This window comes from Macaca nemestrina, chromosome 8 (genome assembly GCF_043159975.1).
Source record: "Macaca nemestrina isolate mMacNem1 chromosome 8, mMacNem.hap1, whole genome shotgun sequence".
Lineage (NCBI taxonomy): Eukaryota > Metazoa > Chordata > Mammalia > Primates > Cercopithecidae > Macaca > Macaca nemestrina.
In genome coordinates this window covers 44,419,791-44,433,461 of record NC_092132.1, presented here as the reverse complement: position 1 = coordinate 44,433,461, position 13,671 = coordinate 44,419,791, and the positions used below count along the sequence as shown (strand labels likewise).

Sequence of the window (13,671 nt, the reverse complement as noted above, 5' to 3'; positions counted from 1 at the left end):
GTCCATCAATGGAACTGCAAAATAACACACTGTAGGAGTGCTTAAGCACAAGACAGGAGACCATCTGTCAGGGTTACTTGGCAGAGATTTCTATATGGGGAGAGAGGGTTGAATTAGACATCCTTGAATGTCCCTTTCAACTCAAAGTTTCAACTATTCTATTTTCTCCTGTGGGGGTGTTTGAATTTCATAAGTTTGTGCTTCAGATCAGGTGATTAATTCAGCAGATGCTTTAAACAAGTAGTTATGGCCTGTGAATGGAAACATACAAAAATGCAATTCACTAATTTGCTGATTATTCTTATAACATCATGCATCACATTCAAATTTTAGCAGTGACATATCTATTTTACTGGTGAGATTACTGAGGTCACTTGGATACTTGGGTAGAAATAAGAATATAGTCCAAGCTTTCTGAATTCTAAGTTTTACACTTAACTATAGCAGCCTCTCAACCTTGAACATTAGCATTGACATTAGTCAGGTTGTGGCAGAGACCCCTGAATTCTGACCTTAATATCTGTTCTCCTTGCTTGTAGCAGAACTGCCAGTTTTTTCCTCGGCCCATGACTATGCACCATAAACACCATATTTCCCAAGCTCCCTTGCAGCTACATATGGTCAACTGGACTCAGTGATGTCCAACATAATATGAATGGAAGGCAGTGCCTGGGAAACTTGATAGGAAGATGGCCGATATGTGCTCTTAGTCTCTTTACTTCTTCCCCTTTCCCCTTGTTCTTCCTCTTAGGTGAGTTTTGAGCAGCCATCTTGAACTGTGTGGTGGGAACCATGTGCTGAGGAGGGTGGAGCGTGGGTGGCTAAACCCATGCAATAGCCATGTCAGCCCTACAGTGGATCTTCCACAGGACAGAGAAAGAAAGGAAGAAACTTCCGTCTTATGTAAGCCAATGCTATTTATTATGTGCAAGGTTAATTGATAAGCCTGGTCTCTTTCTCACCTGTGGATATTGGGTGCCCAACCCTTATTTGCTGCAACAGTGACAGGATGTCAGATTTTAGGTGACTGTAATTCTGGACAGAACCCAGATTTCTGAGAACTCAAAAAACTTGTACAACCCTTCTCATTGTCTCAAGATAATGGGGAGTCTGAGATGTTCCCCCTGTGTTCACACAGTCTGGCTGAAAGGATATTGCAGAGTCTTTGTGCAAAGAGCAGGAAAAAATGATGTATAAGACACGAAGATGGAACTTTCCCATTCTAATGCTACTGTCTCCTTTTAAATTTGCAGTAACAAGTACAATCTGCTAGATCTTCTGGTCAGACTGATTCTGTAGCCAGACTTGTAACTTCATCTGGTGACTCAAAGTCACTGTAATATTTGAGGATAACAGACAGTAGACTTTCTGAGTCCTGATTCTGAACTCCAGCCATAGTGGTATTCAGTGGTCCCCCTTGGTGATCCTTAGGAATAAACGTGATATATTGGAAGTTGGTATGAGACATATATGTCCTCTAATAATGTATAATGTTAGAACAGAGAAAAACTATTACAAATGTGAGTCATGGTTTTAAGGATGTGATTTATATAGGAACCAAATCTGAAGGATTTGTGACATTATGGAGCCTTGATCTAAAGTATGAGGTTCTGCTAAGAGTTTCTTTAAGAAGTTCATTTTGTGGCCAGGTACAGTGGCTCACGCCTGTAATCCCAGCACTTTGGGAGGCCGAGGCGAGTGGATCACTTCAGGTCAGGAGTTTGAGACCAGCCTGGCCTGGTGAAATCCCATCTCAACTAAAAATACAAAAATTAGGCGGGCGTGGCGGCGGGAGCCTACAGTCCCAGCTACTTGAGAGGCTGAGGCAGGAGAATCACTGCAGAGGTTGCAGTGAGTTGAGATCACGGCATTGCACTCCAGCCTGGGCGACTTGGAGCAAGACCTCATCTCGATACAAAAAAGAAAGAAAGAAAATGATTTCTTAAATAGTCACTTATAGCGAGAGGCATCAAAGAAAATTAGCATAGACCTCTAAAATTTGACTGTAACACACACATCTTCTTCTCTCTCTCCTTTAAAGTGAACAACCAGGCTATCAGTCTCATAAAAACAAAGAGTAATCTACTACACTATTGAAGCAGAATTGCTTTATTTACTTTTCAGAGCAAATTCTTTCAGAATGATATATATATATATATATTTATATTTATATATATATTTATATATATTTTAGTGAATATCTTTAACATGAGAGATAAGTGATGAAACCACAATCACTAAATATCCATAAAAGATGAAATGTGTCAAGTGATGAGAACAAGAGTCTCACAATGGCCCACAATGATTGTGGGCCAATCAGGTCTCACAATGCTTCAGTTTCACCAACTCTCAGGGGAAAGTAGTACCTGCTTCTCAAAGCTAGAAATGCATTACTGTCTTGACTTGAAGTCTATTCTCATTACCACAAATATTTTATGAGAAAAATAATCATTTTGAGCCTTGGTAGCTAGTTGTTTTGATAAAATTCTGGAGGAACAAGGCCGGGTGCGGTGGCTCATGCCTGTAATCCCAGCACTTTGGGAGGCCGAGGCGGGCAGATCATGAGGTCAAGAGATCAAGACCATCCTTGCCAACATCGTGAGACCCCGTCTCTACTAAAAATACAAAAATTTGCTGGGCATGGTGGCACACACCTGTAGTTCCAGCTAGGTGGGAGGCTGAGGCAGGAGAATGGCGTGAACCCGGGAGGCAGAGGTTCCAGCGAGCCGAGATCACACCACTGCACTCCAGCCTGGTGACAGAGTGAGACTCCATCTCAAAAAAAAAAAAAAAATTCTAGAGGAACAAGATAATTTGAGTAAACACAGGGATGCTTATTGAGATGAAACTTACCTACGTTTAGTCTGCACTAAATCATCACAAGGGCCAGATCTAATTTAAATGAGATGCCTCTAAAATTCTGCCAGCTTGACAGAACTTCACTTACAGGAGTTTGCTGACAAAGAGGTATTTCTCTCCTGCCCCTGCAGAGTGCTGCATTACTCATTCTCAGCCTTTCCTCCCAGGTAACCCCACCCAAACCTCACCAAATAAGGCATTCCTCTGAGTGAGCTTTCCTCCTGTTGACTGGAATTGTTTAGTGAACAGGAGGATGTTTAAAGGGATAGCTGGTTCTATTTAGAGGTCATTTCCTTTTTGATATTTTGGACTCATTATCCAGAGAGAAGATTAGCAGTATGTAGGATGCTGGTTCTCAGAAACTTGGGGCACAACAGCATCACTTGGGGAAATTTAAAAATATATTGGCCTGGGCATTGGGGTTTGTATAAGTTCCCCAAGTGACTATAATGTGTGTGTCTGTTGGGGAGAGAGGAGTTGTTAAACATTGATGTTACTTGCACTCTGAATTCCAGAAGCCACAGCCAATAGTAAAATTAGCTATTACTAATTAAGCACCTACAGGGCCAAGCACTCTGGAAATTGCTTTACATACATGATGTCATTGTATCCTTACCACAACTGAGTCAAGCCCTGGTGATAATCTTCATCATCTGTCTAATACAGCAAATATTTATTGAACACCATGATTGTTCTAGGCATCACTGTGAATACATAGATGAGTAAGATGGGTCATGCACTTGAAAAGTTAATAATCTAAGATAGGGTGATAATCAGGGTTCATTATAACCATAACATAATGCAGAATACTTTTCGTGAGAGAATGTAAGTTACTAACAAAGTTCAAAGCAGGGAAAGTATACTGTAGATTGGAGATATCAAGACCAATGCCATTTGAGGCTCAGTGGTGTGCTAGAGCCAGCTCATACTAGTCTTTGAGAAATGATAGCTAATTTTTCAGAAATTTTGTCATCCAGTTGATATCAGACTGCTAGCTCGAAATTGGCTATGGCAAACCAAAAAAAAAAAAAAAAAAAAAGACAAACACTGCAAATCAGAGTTTTACCTGCCCAGAGAGCTGGTTATTAAATGTTTACCAGAATACCATCAATGGAGCTTAAAAGATGTGTAGCATTTCACCTACCCTGGTGGGGGGCGGGGTGGGAGATGACAGACAGAGAGAAGAATATAATTGAAGATATGGAGTGGGGAGAGAATGCAGGCTTGTTCAAGTAAGAAAATGTGGCCTATTGACCAGGCAGGATGAAAGGCAGCTAAAAAAGAAATATATGGCTAGGCCAGTTTACCTGGAGTAAGATACAAGTAGAATAACAGGAGTGGCAATTACAAAGCTTGGTGGGAGGGTTACGTTAGAGCTAAACTTCAATGCAAATGCCTAATAGAGCCAACGCATAGTAAGTGCCTTAAAAAGTTAGTAATCTTTCCCCCTCTTCATTTCTCAAATAAAGTTCAAACTCTGGAGTATAGTGGTGTGATCACAGCTCACTGCAGCCTCAACCTCTCAGGCTCAAGCGATCCTCCCACCTCAGCTTCCCAAGTAGATGGGACTATAGGTATGCCACGCCTGGCTAATTAAAAAAAATTTTTTTTTGTAGAGATGGGGTCTCTGTTGCCCAGGCTGGTCTCGAATTCCTGGGTTCAAGCAATCTTTCTAGCTTGGCCCCACCCAAAATCTTGGGATTACAGGCATGAGACACCACACCTGGCCAAAGGTAGGCATTTTATTTATTTATTTATTTTTGAGACGGAGTCTCACTCTGTCGCCCAGGCTGGAGTGCAGTGGTGCAATCTCGGCTCACTGCAAGCTTCGCCTCCCGGGTTCATGCCATTCTCCTGCCTCAGCCTCCCGAGTAGCTGGGACTACAGGCACCCGCCAGCAGCCCGGCTAATTTTTTGTATTTTTAGTAGAGATGGGGTTTCACCATTTTAGTCAGGATGGTCTGGATCTCCTGACCTCGTGATCCAGCAGCCTCGGCCTCCCAAAGTGCTGGGATTACAGGCGTGAGCCACCACGTCTCTCCAAAGGTAGGTATTTTTTAAAATAGATGATGAAGCCAGCCACAGTGGTGTGCATATGTAATCCCAGCTACTCAGGAGGTTGAGGCAAGAGGATTGCTTGAGACTAGGAGTTTAAATCCAGCCTAGGCAACATAGTGAGACCCTGTCTTTAAAAAAAAGATTTTAAATTAAACAATGAGACAGGATTGAGGAGATTTAGAAACTGGACCAATTTGTTGCGTACAACTAATTATTGAGCCTTATGGCAGTAAAATGAGGTGAATAGTGACACTAAGGTGTGGCTGGGAGAATAGAGAAGGGCCATCTGTAGAAATATGCAAGAATTCAGGATTGGCTCGCTGAGTCTGAATACACACATTTGGCAATTCCTGGAAGCAAAGGTGGAATTTGGGAGAAAAGCTGGGGCTCGAGGTGTGGTTTGCAGGTCACCACCGGGTCTGGTAAGCACAAGCATCTCTTGCATTTCTTTTGATCTGTTGGGCTTTACGGGCCTGGTTGACACTCTGCTTCTATCCGCAGTGATCTCAGGGATCACAGATCAGCTCCAGCTCACTAAAAGTACTGAGAATTCTGCGGACTATGCAGAATGTCCATATAGATTCAGGCCAATTTCTAAAAGCTGGGGCCTTCTCAGGAGTCTCAAACCTCCCCAGGTTCTTGAACTTTCAGTTATGATTTCAGTTCTCAGTGTGCAGGAACTCTGAAGTTCACTTTGGTTTCTTTCTGGCTTTCAGAACCAGGAAAACCTGGCCTTTGGTCAAGGGAATGAGGCAGATTTCCTGAATGCATCCCAGTTTAGTCCTGACCATCTGCTGACAGCTGGTGGGATGGTGTGCAACCTGCCCTTCATCTCCCTATAGCTGGCCTGTGGCAGACAGTCAACTCCAGCAGAGCGTAAGGAATAGATGTGAGGGTTAGAATAGTTCATTTTAGAAATAGCTACTCTGTCCACTCTCATTGCTGACAGATGTCCTGACCTGAGGATTCTCCCACCACATCTTGCCTGTTTTTTTTTTTGTTGTTGTTGTTTTGAACTAAACCCTTGCACACTTTGAGGAACATCTTTTAATCCTAGACTGCATTAAAAAATTTCTGAGTACAGATTGTTCCAATTAAATTCTTAAATGTCAAAAGTTTCTTAAAATAAAACTCCTTAAAATAAACCAAATCAGCTGTTCTGGATCACAGCCAACATAAATCAAAGTACCTAACCAGATGGGGATTCTGTAAACTAAAGGTAAGAGCAGTTGTTCACAGCGTAGGGCCCAGTGAGAAAAGCTAAAGGCATCAGAGGCCGTTTTGCCTTTTCAAATTGATTTTCAAAACACAGGGTAACATCCTAATAAACAAATGAATCATGCTTTCTGCAGCACCTGTTCACAATCAGAAACCCCAAAATATGCCTGCAATGTTCTGACAAAAAAAGAGGCCATTGTCCAGTTAGCAAAACCCCTGAATTTATTCAGAGTGAAGGAGGAATCCAGCAACTGCTTGGATGTAACCTGGAGACGGCTGTGGGAAACATCACTCGTTGCAGCCTCCATGTAGCCTGTCTGAGGCCTTCAGCAAGATGCAACCTGCCCTGACCCACCGAGTGTGGCTCTGCTCACCATGCCGCCGAGATCCAGCAGGCTCCTTGGCAATGAGAAGGTGCGACTGTGTTAGTTGTGGTCTCCTGCAGAAGGACTGGCCCCCACCACAATCATAAGCCCTGCATCAAGCCTGAGTGATTGTCCTGGTGCTGAGAGCAAAATTAATTCTGTTTGGGAAAAAAATGCTTTCTAATAAACTAAGAGGAAAGTGATGCCATCCCATATCTTGCTACCCAGCTGGGCGGGGACCCTGTGAGCTGTCAGCACCAATATGGGAGAAGTGGGATGGAAAATAGCTGAGGCCAAGGTCAGATACAGACAAGAACAGAGGCAAGTCTCCAAGCCTGGGATGTGGAGCTGTCAGCACTACAGGGCATCGGGCAAGATCAGGATGGAGTCAACAGCTGGAGATGCCAAGTTGGAGCAGGGGCACTCTGTGAGCCTGCAAGAGCTGAGCTGCCACGATGGGGGAAGGGGCCAGCAGAGAATAAGGGCATGCTCCTCTCTTTCTTTGTCTGATTCACCACTACTTATCTTTTATACCTTGGCTCAGACATCATTTTATCTCAAAGAAGGCCATTATCCTGCAATTCTCCTCAATAGCACCTACCATTGAAGTGAGTTAATGGGTAACTGATTTTGGAGTCCTCCCTGCTAGATCATAAACTCCACGAGCTAGGCCCCCCATCTGTCTTCTTTATGGTCACACCTCTGGTACCCAGCACCGTGTGTGACCCATTGTCAGCCCTCAATACTTCTTACTGGGAGGAAGGAAAGATGAGTAAAGGGCACAGAAGAGGAAGGAGGTAGGGAGGAAGATGGGAAGGACAAATCGGAGGAAGGTGCACACTAAGCTGTGTCTGGTTCCAGATCCTGTTTCTAAGGAGCTGCTGGTGGGCTTGTAAATGCAGGTGGGCGTGGCCGACCCTGAAGGCAAAGGATCCCCAGCCCAGCGACTGACCTGTGCGGTAGACATTAGAGGGCATGTGGTTTAGGAATCTGGCACATAAATCCTTCTTGGAAAAATAATCACATTGTATTTCTTGGTGTTTCATCTCTTGACGGGGGTTTTTCTTTCTCTGGTGTTTGAGATGAAAACAAGCTGTGACCTGAAACTAGATACTTCTCAAGGATGATGGTATGTCGGAAGAATGTGGTTAAAATGCTCATTAGGGATCATCTACCATTGTAAAGAACAGGGTAGAGGAAGAGTAGGGTAGGCAGTCTCTTAATCCTTGGATTTACTCAACAGGATTTTACCAAACAGGATGAACCTCTGAAAAAAAGACAAGTATTTACAATACCATTGTAAATAAAACCTAATGAAAGACATCTGAAGTCTACAGGCAAATGAACAGCCTTAAGAAGACTGCATCTTACAGGCAACGACCTTTGCCAATAACTTTGATACCAATAGAGTTGCTGATGTTGATTATTCAATCTGTGGCAAGGTAGGAGTCCACGAGTGCAAAGGCAATTGGGACAGTGGGCTTGGGAATATTCGCTGGGTGAGAGGAAGCAGTGGTCCTGAAACATAATGTTCCTATGATTTAACTGCGACTGAGCAGGTCTGAGGTGGGGCCTTAGATTTTGCTTTTTAAACAAGCAATATCTATGCAGGTGAGTCTTAAGAAAAAACTTAAACAGTTTTTCCTCTGTTCTCACGCTAACACAACAGTTATCAACACAGACAGAAGAATTCTGTTACCCCCAAATATGAGGGGGCTTCTCCCCATCAGCAAGTAGCCCATCATTTCTGCAGTGGATGCCAGCTGGGTGCCCTCCAATTCAATTCTGACATCTACTGGAAGATAGTGTTCAATCCCATAAGGTCTGACTATACAGACGCCACAGGTGCATGCCACTATGCTCACCTAATTTTTAAAAATGTTTTGTAGAGATGGGGTCTTGCTATGTTGCCCAGGCTGAGACTCAAGTGATCCACCCACCTCAGTCTCCCAAAGTGCTGGGATTACAAGCGTGAGCCACCCTGCCCAACCTCAACACTCACATGTTTTTATTTGACTAGATTCTTTGAGTTGCAAGGAATAAAGAGGTCACTCAACCTAGTTCAAGCAACGAGGTTTATAGTGAAGAAATTGCAAAGCAGTGAGAATGATGGAAACTTCTGGAAAACAGGATTTGTGGACTAGCCAGACCTGGAAGAGACCGGAACCAGGTGTCATCCTGAGTCCAGGGCAGCTCAAGGCACTTCAGGGGCAGAGGTTTGTGTAATTCTTTACCTCTTGCTGTTCTTCGAAGGGCTTTCTTCTATCTCAGAGCTTTCACTACCCCATGCTTCTCCTAACTTCTGCCAGCTCACCGCCTCTCAGAGCCACTCCTCTGACTCAAAGTCTCTGTTTCTGCTTCCTTTCAGCATCTTCCCCACTGAAGACAGTACCCTTACTAGTTTCTAATTCAGGCTCTCAAGAGCAAGAAGCTGACCTGCCTCTCCCGGCAGGCAAAGCACATCACCCAGGCACCCCGGGGCCCTGCCAGCCTGCAACCAAGCTTCTTAGTCAGGCTAGGTGTGCCCCAGCTTTTCAAACACCTGGGGCTGGGCAGGGGCAGGATAGGATGGGCCTCATGGTACAACCTTGCTGCCAGGAGAGCAGGTGCTGCCTCCTGGGAAGGGCCTTTTAAAGATATGGTGGGTGTGGTATTTGCCTCCTATGTGAAATCCACGGCTGGCTGAGCTCCAAGCTCTGTAGTCCTTGGAGAGTTAGTTAATCTTGGTGGCTCTGTCTTAGGGAAAAAAAAAATCTTCAGAAAAGTATTGGGAGACTTCCTATTTGGAAATTTCTAGTCTGTACTACTAAAGGGGGTAGGGGTGGGGGAGTAATTTTTCAGTTTTGTTTTTGTTTTTTCTTTTTTTGAGGCAGAATCTTGCCTTGTTGTCCAGGCTGGAGTGCAGTGGTGCAATCACAGCTCACTGCAGCCTCAATCTCCCAGGCTCAAGCAATCCTCCTGAGTAGCTGGGACCACAGGTGTGCATCACCACACCTGACTAATTATTTTGTAGTTTTTGTAGAGATGGCGTCTCACCTTATTGCCCAGGCTGGTCTCAAACTGCTGGGCTCGAGTGATGCTCCCTCCTTGGCCTCCCAAACTGCTGGGATTACCCATGAGCCACAGCACCTGGCCCATTTTTCAGTTTTTAAAGATTTGGTGGTTTTCCAAAACCTTCACTTGGGGTTTGGCATGTTAATTACAACTAAACCCCTGATCCTTTCCCACACCTCCTAGGGGGTGATGAGGTCAGGGCCAGGCCATCCCTGCTCCTCCTGGAGGCTGCAGGAGGCACTCCACACATCTCCCCACGGGCAGCATCTGCTCACTCCCTCTGCTCATGTTTACTGAGCACTCAATGTGGCAGGTGCAGTTCTCAGACCTGGGGGTACAATACTGAACCCAAAAGACAACCATCTCTGCCCTCATAGAGCTTATGTTCTAATGCGGAGAGGCAATTCATAAATATAACAAATGTGTGAATTATACCTTCTGTTAGAAGGTGATAAGTGCTTCAGGAAAAGAGAATATGTCAGAGTAAGTGGGGTAGGAAGTGCGGGTGAGGGGAGGAGGTAGATGGATGAAATGTTCAATAGCACGGGGAGCGTAAGTCATTGAGAAGCTGTTATTTGAGCCAAGCCCCGATGAAGGTGCGGGAAGTTTTGAGAATTTTGTAATATCCCCCAGGACAAGACACTAGAGGCACCTTGGAGTCTTGTGAAAGCAACACTGAAAACTCCAGGAATAAACAGTGGAGAAGTAAGGGCGTGACAAGTCAGGAATATTTCATGGCTGTGCACCAAGAACGGCACTGCACAAATATTTAGGAGGAGTGGCAGTGAGCGGATTTGAGGGTCAAAAGCAGGGTCAAAAGGGTCAAAGCAGAAATATGAGAAATTACAACAAAGTCCAGGTTCACTTCATTGTATTATTTTCATATTTTTGGTAAAATGTTTTGAAAATTTTCAAAATAAAGTTGCTAAAATACTGTGTCATGATAATGACATTGCAGTTATGTGGGAGAATGGCCTTATTCTTTTTTGTTTTGTTTCGTTTTGTTTTTGAGACAGAGTCTTGCTATGTCACCCAGGCTGGAATGCGATGGCACAATCATGGTTCACTGAAGCCTTCACCTCCCAGACTCAAGTGATCCTCCCGCCTCAGCTTCTCAGCTTCCTGAGTAGCTGGGTGTACAGGCAAGTGCCATCACGCTCAGCTAATTTTAAGATTTTTTGTAGAGATGGGGTCTCGCCTTGTTGCCCAGGCTCCTTGAACTCCTGGACACAAGTGAACCTCCCGCCTCAGCCTCCTAAAGTGTTGGGATTATAGGGATGAGCCACCACGCCTGGTCAGTTTATTCTTCGGAGATGAAATATTTAGGGATAATATGTCATGATGTCTGCAACTCTTTTTTGTTAGTTTGTTTGTTTTTGTTTTTGTTTTGAGACGGAGTCTCGCTCTGTCACCCAGGCTGGAGTGCAGTGGTGCAATCTCGGTTCACTGCAAGCTCCACCTCCCAGGTTCACACCTTTCTCCTGCCTCAGCCTCCTGAGTAGCTGGGACTACAGGCGCCCGCCACCACGCCTGGCTAATTTTTGTATTTTTGGTAGAATGGCCAACCATGTTGGCCAGGCTGGTATGGAACTCCTGACCTCAGGTGATCCATGTGGCCACCTCAGCCTCCTAAAGTGCTGGGATTACAGGCATGAACCACCGCGCCTGGCGTTTTTGTTTTTTTTTTTCTTTTTTTGAGATGGAGTTTCGTTCTTATTGCCTAAGCTACAGTGCAATGGCACAACCTCAGCTCACTGCAACTTCCGCCTCCAGGGTTCAAGCGATTCTCCAGCCTCAGCCTCTGGAGTAGCTAGAATTACAGGCACCCACCACCATGCCCGGCTCATTTTTTGCATTTTTAGTAGAGATGGGGTTTCACCATGTTGGCCAAGCTGGTCTTGAACTCCTTACCTCAGGTGATCCACCGGCCTGGGCCTCCCAAAGTGTTGGGATTACAGGCATGAGACATCGCGGTTGGCCTGTTTTGTATTTTTTCTATGAGACCTGCCGGGTGGTAGAGAGATTTGGACTGGCTAACCCATTTTTCTTTTGCTGCCACTTTGTTTGGGTTCTCCCCAAAGCAAACCTTGGGATCAGAGTTTGAGTGTAAGCTGTTTATTTGGCAGGTGTAGTGGGTTGAATGGTGGCCCCTCAAAAGATGTGTGCATGTCCTAACTCCCACAACCTGTGAATATTACATTATTTAGAAAAATGGTTTTTTGTCGATGTAATTAATTTAAGGTTCTTGAGATTATCCTAGATTACCCAGGTGGGCCCTAAATCCCATGACAAATGTCCTTAGAAGAGACAGAAGAGGAGAAGACATGGACATCGAGGAGGAGAAGGCCATGTGAAGACGGAGGCAGAGATTACAGTGATGCAGCCACCAGCCAAGGAAGCCTGGAGACCCCAGAAGCCAGAAGAGGCAAAGAAGGATTCTCCCTAGAGCCGTCAGAGTGAGTGCAGCCCTGCTGCCAGCTGGATTGTGAGCTTTTGACCCCTAGAACTGCAAGGAAATTAATTTCTGTTGTCTTAAGCCACCAAGTTTGGGGTCGTTTGTTAAGGCAGTCTTAGGAGAGGAATACAGCAAGTGATTCCAGGAAGCAGAGGCAGGGAGTGGGGAATTGAGATGCAGTGGGACACAAGCCAATAAAGGGGATGCTCAGGGGTGCATCGCTGCCCTGGGGAGCTTCTGAGAGACCGAGGGAGGAGTGAGAAGGCCGGGCTATCCACCAGCTCCATTCTTGCTGGTTGAGGGTCACTCCTGTGAGCTCAACGTTCAATATACTCCTGGTCTGCAGAGCGTGCTCCTAAGGTATTGTGTGTAGGATTTTGGAGTAGACCAAGGGCTCCTCTGCCCCTACCCTTTGGCTGCTCATTGATTAGCTGAACGCCCTACAGGCATAGATATGGGAAGAAAAATGAGGTTCAGTAGATAGAGAGTAACATACTTTGACACCCAAAACAAATTAGACTGGTGGACTCCGATTAGAATGTCCAACTCCAAGACCTGATCAGTTCATATATCCACCCCTGGAAAATATGTGACAGGTGACTCCTTTCTGCACAGCATGGGAATATTAATCCACTTTCTTTGGGATATTATAATTGGAATATGATTTTTTTTCAGGGTTGTTTTAGAATATATTTGATAACTTCCTGTTTATTAATATTGAATGGAATGTTCACATGTTCCCCTTATATTTATCTTACACGTAAAAGCTCTATAATCATGCATTAAATCAACCTGCCTTGTAGTATAAGCTAGAAATGCTGCCAGATGCTCTGTGTGGAGACTGGATCTCCAACAACTCTGGCACCTCACAGCACCCAGCACAGTGTAAGAAAACAGCAGGTGCATAATAAGGCCATGCTGTTAGGCTTATCCCTCTCCTTCCTGGTCTCTCCTCCCAGCCCCTGGTCTCCATCACGATCATTTCCAAGCAGTGCTCCTGCAGCTTTCGTTTCTTGCTCGTCTGTTCTTTGCTCCTCCCAGCCAGCAATGTTCTTTTCTTGTCTCTTTTCTTCTAGTCTCTCTGGGTAGATTCCTGCAGTGCTTTTTGGCATGGCTGGGTGGGGAGCTCTCTGAGACTGTCTACATCATTTTTCAAAACTCCCAACATCAGACTTGGCATTTCATGTACAGCTTTGAACACTGTCAACTGGTGCCTTCACCCCTACGCTTAATGAGGGCTCAGGAGTACCCTTTAGCACAGAATAAATGTACACATCTGAAATTAAACATTAAAATGTATCTGCTTGTTTTAAAACTCAGCTTTTCTTTTTCGGGTTGGAGAAAGTCCTGGAAATGGCATGTCTTCACTTGTGGGTTTCCATTAGGGCCTCCTGGGTATGATCCTGGCGGTAGCCTCCTTTTTTTCTTAGCTATTTACTTCTCTTATGAGCTGGAACTGGGAGGGAAGAGGATTCAGAGGACTAAGGTAGTTTAGTTTCTAGCCATCTTTGGCTTGAATCCTTTTGGCATCCTCTGATAAGCAGAAATAGCATCATCTGTCTGTACTAATGGCATTATCTTAGCTGGAAGACATGATTTATTCAAATGCTCTAATAATTATAGCTCACATCTATCGAGTGCTTACCACACGCCAGGCTCCTG

At 44.7% G+C, this 13,671-nt stretch overlaps 1 long non-coding RNA gene across 3 annotated transcripts in view; it reads left to right on the top strand.

Moving 5' to 3' along the window:
* Window positions 1-13,411, top strand: part of LOC112425625 (uncharacterized) — a 57,425-nt gene extending 44,014 nt beyond the window's left edge. For 2 of the 3 annotated variants that reach the window (XR_011606848.1, XR_011606847.1), the window contains 4 exons: window positions 752-903; window positions 7,744-7,942; window positions 8,521-8,716; window positions 10,571-13,411. This is a non-coding gene — a long non-coding RNA (uncharacterized lncRNA). The remainder of the gene's footprint in view (window positions 1-751; window positions 904-7,743; window positions 7,943-8,520; window positions 8,717-10,570) is intronic. The other variant, XR_003016739.2, reaches the window with a different exon arrangement.
* Window positions 13,412-13,671: the final 260 nt, after the last annotated feature.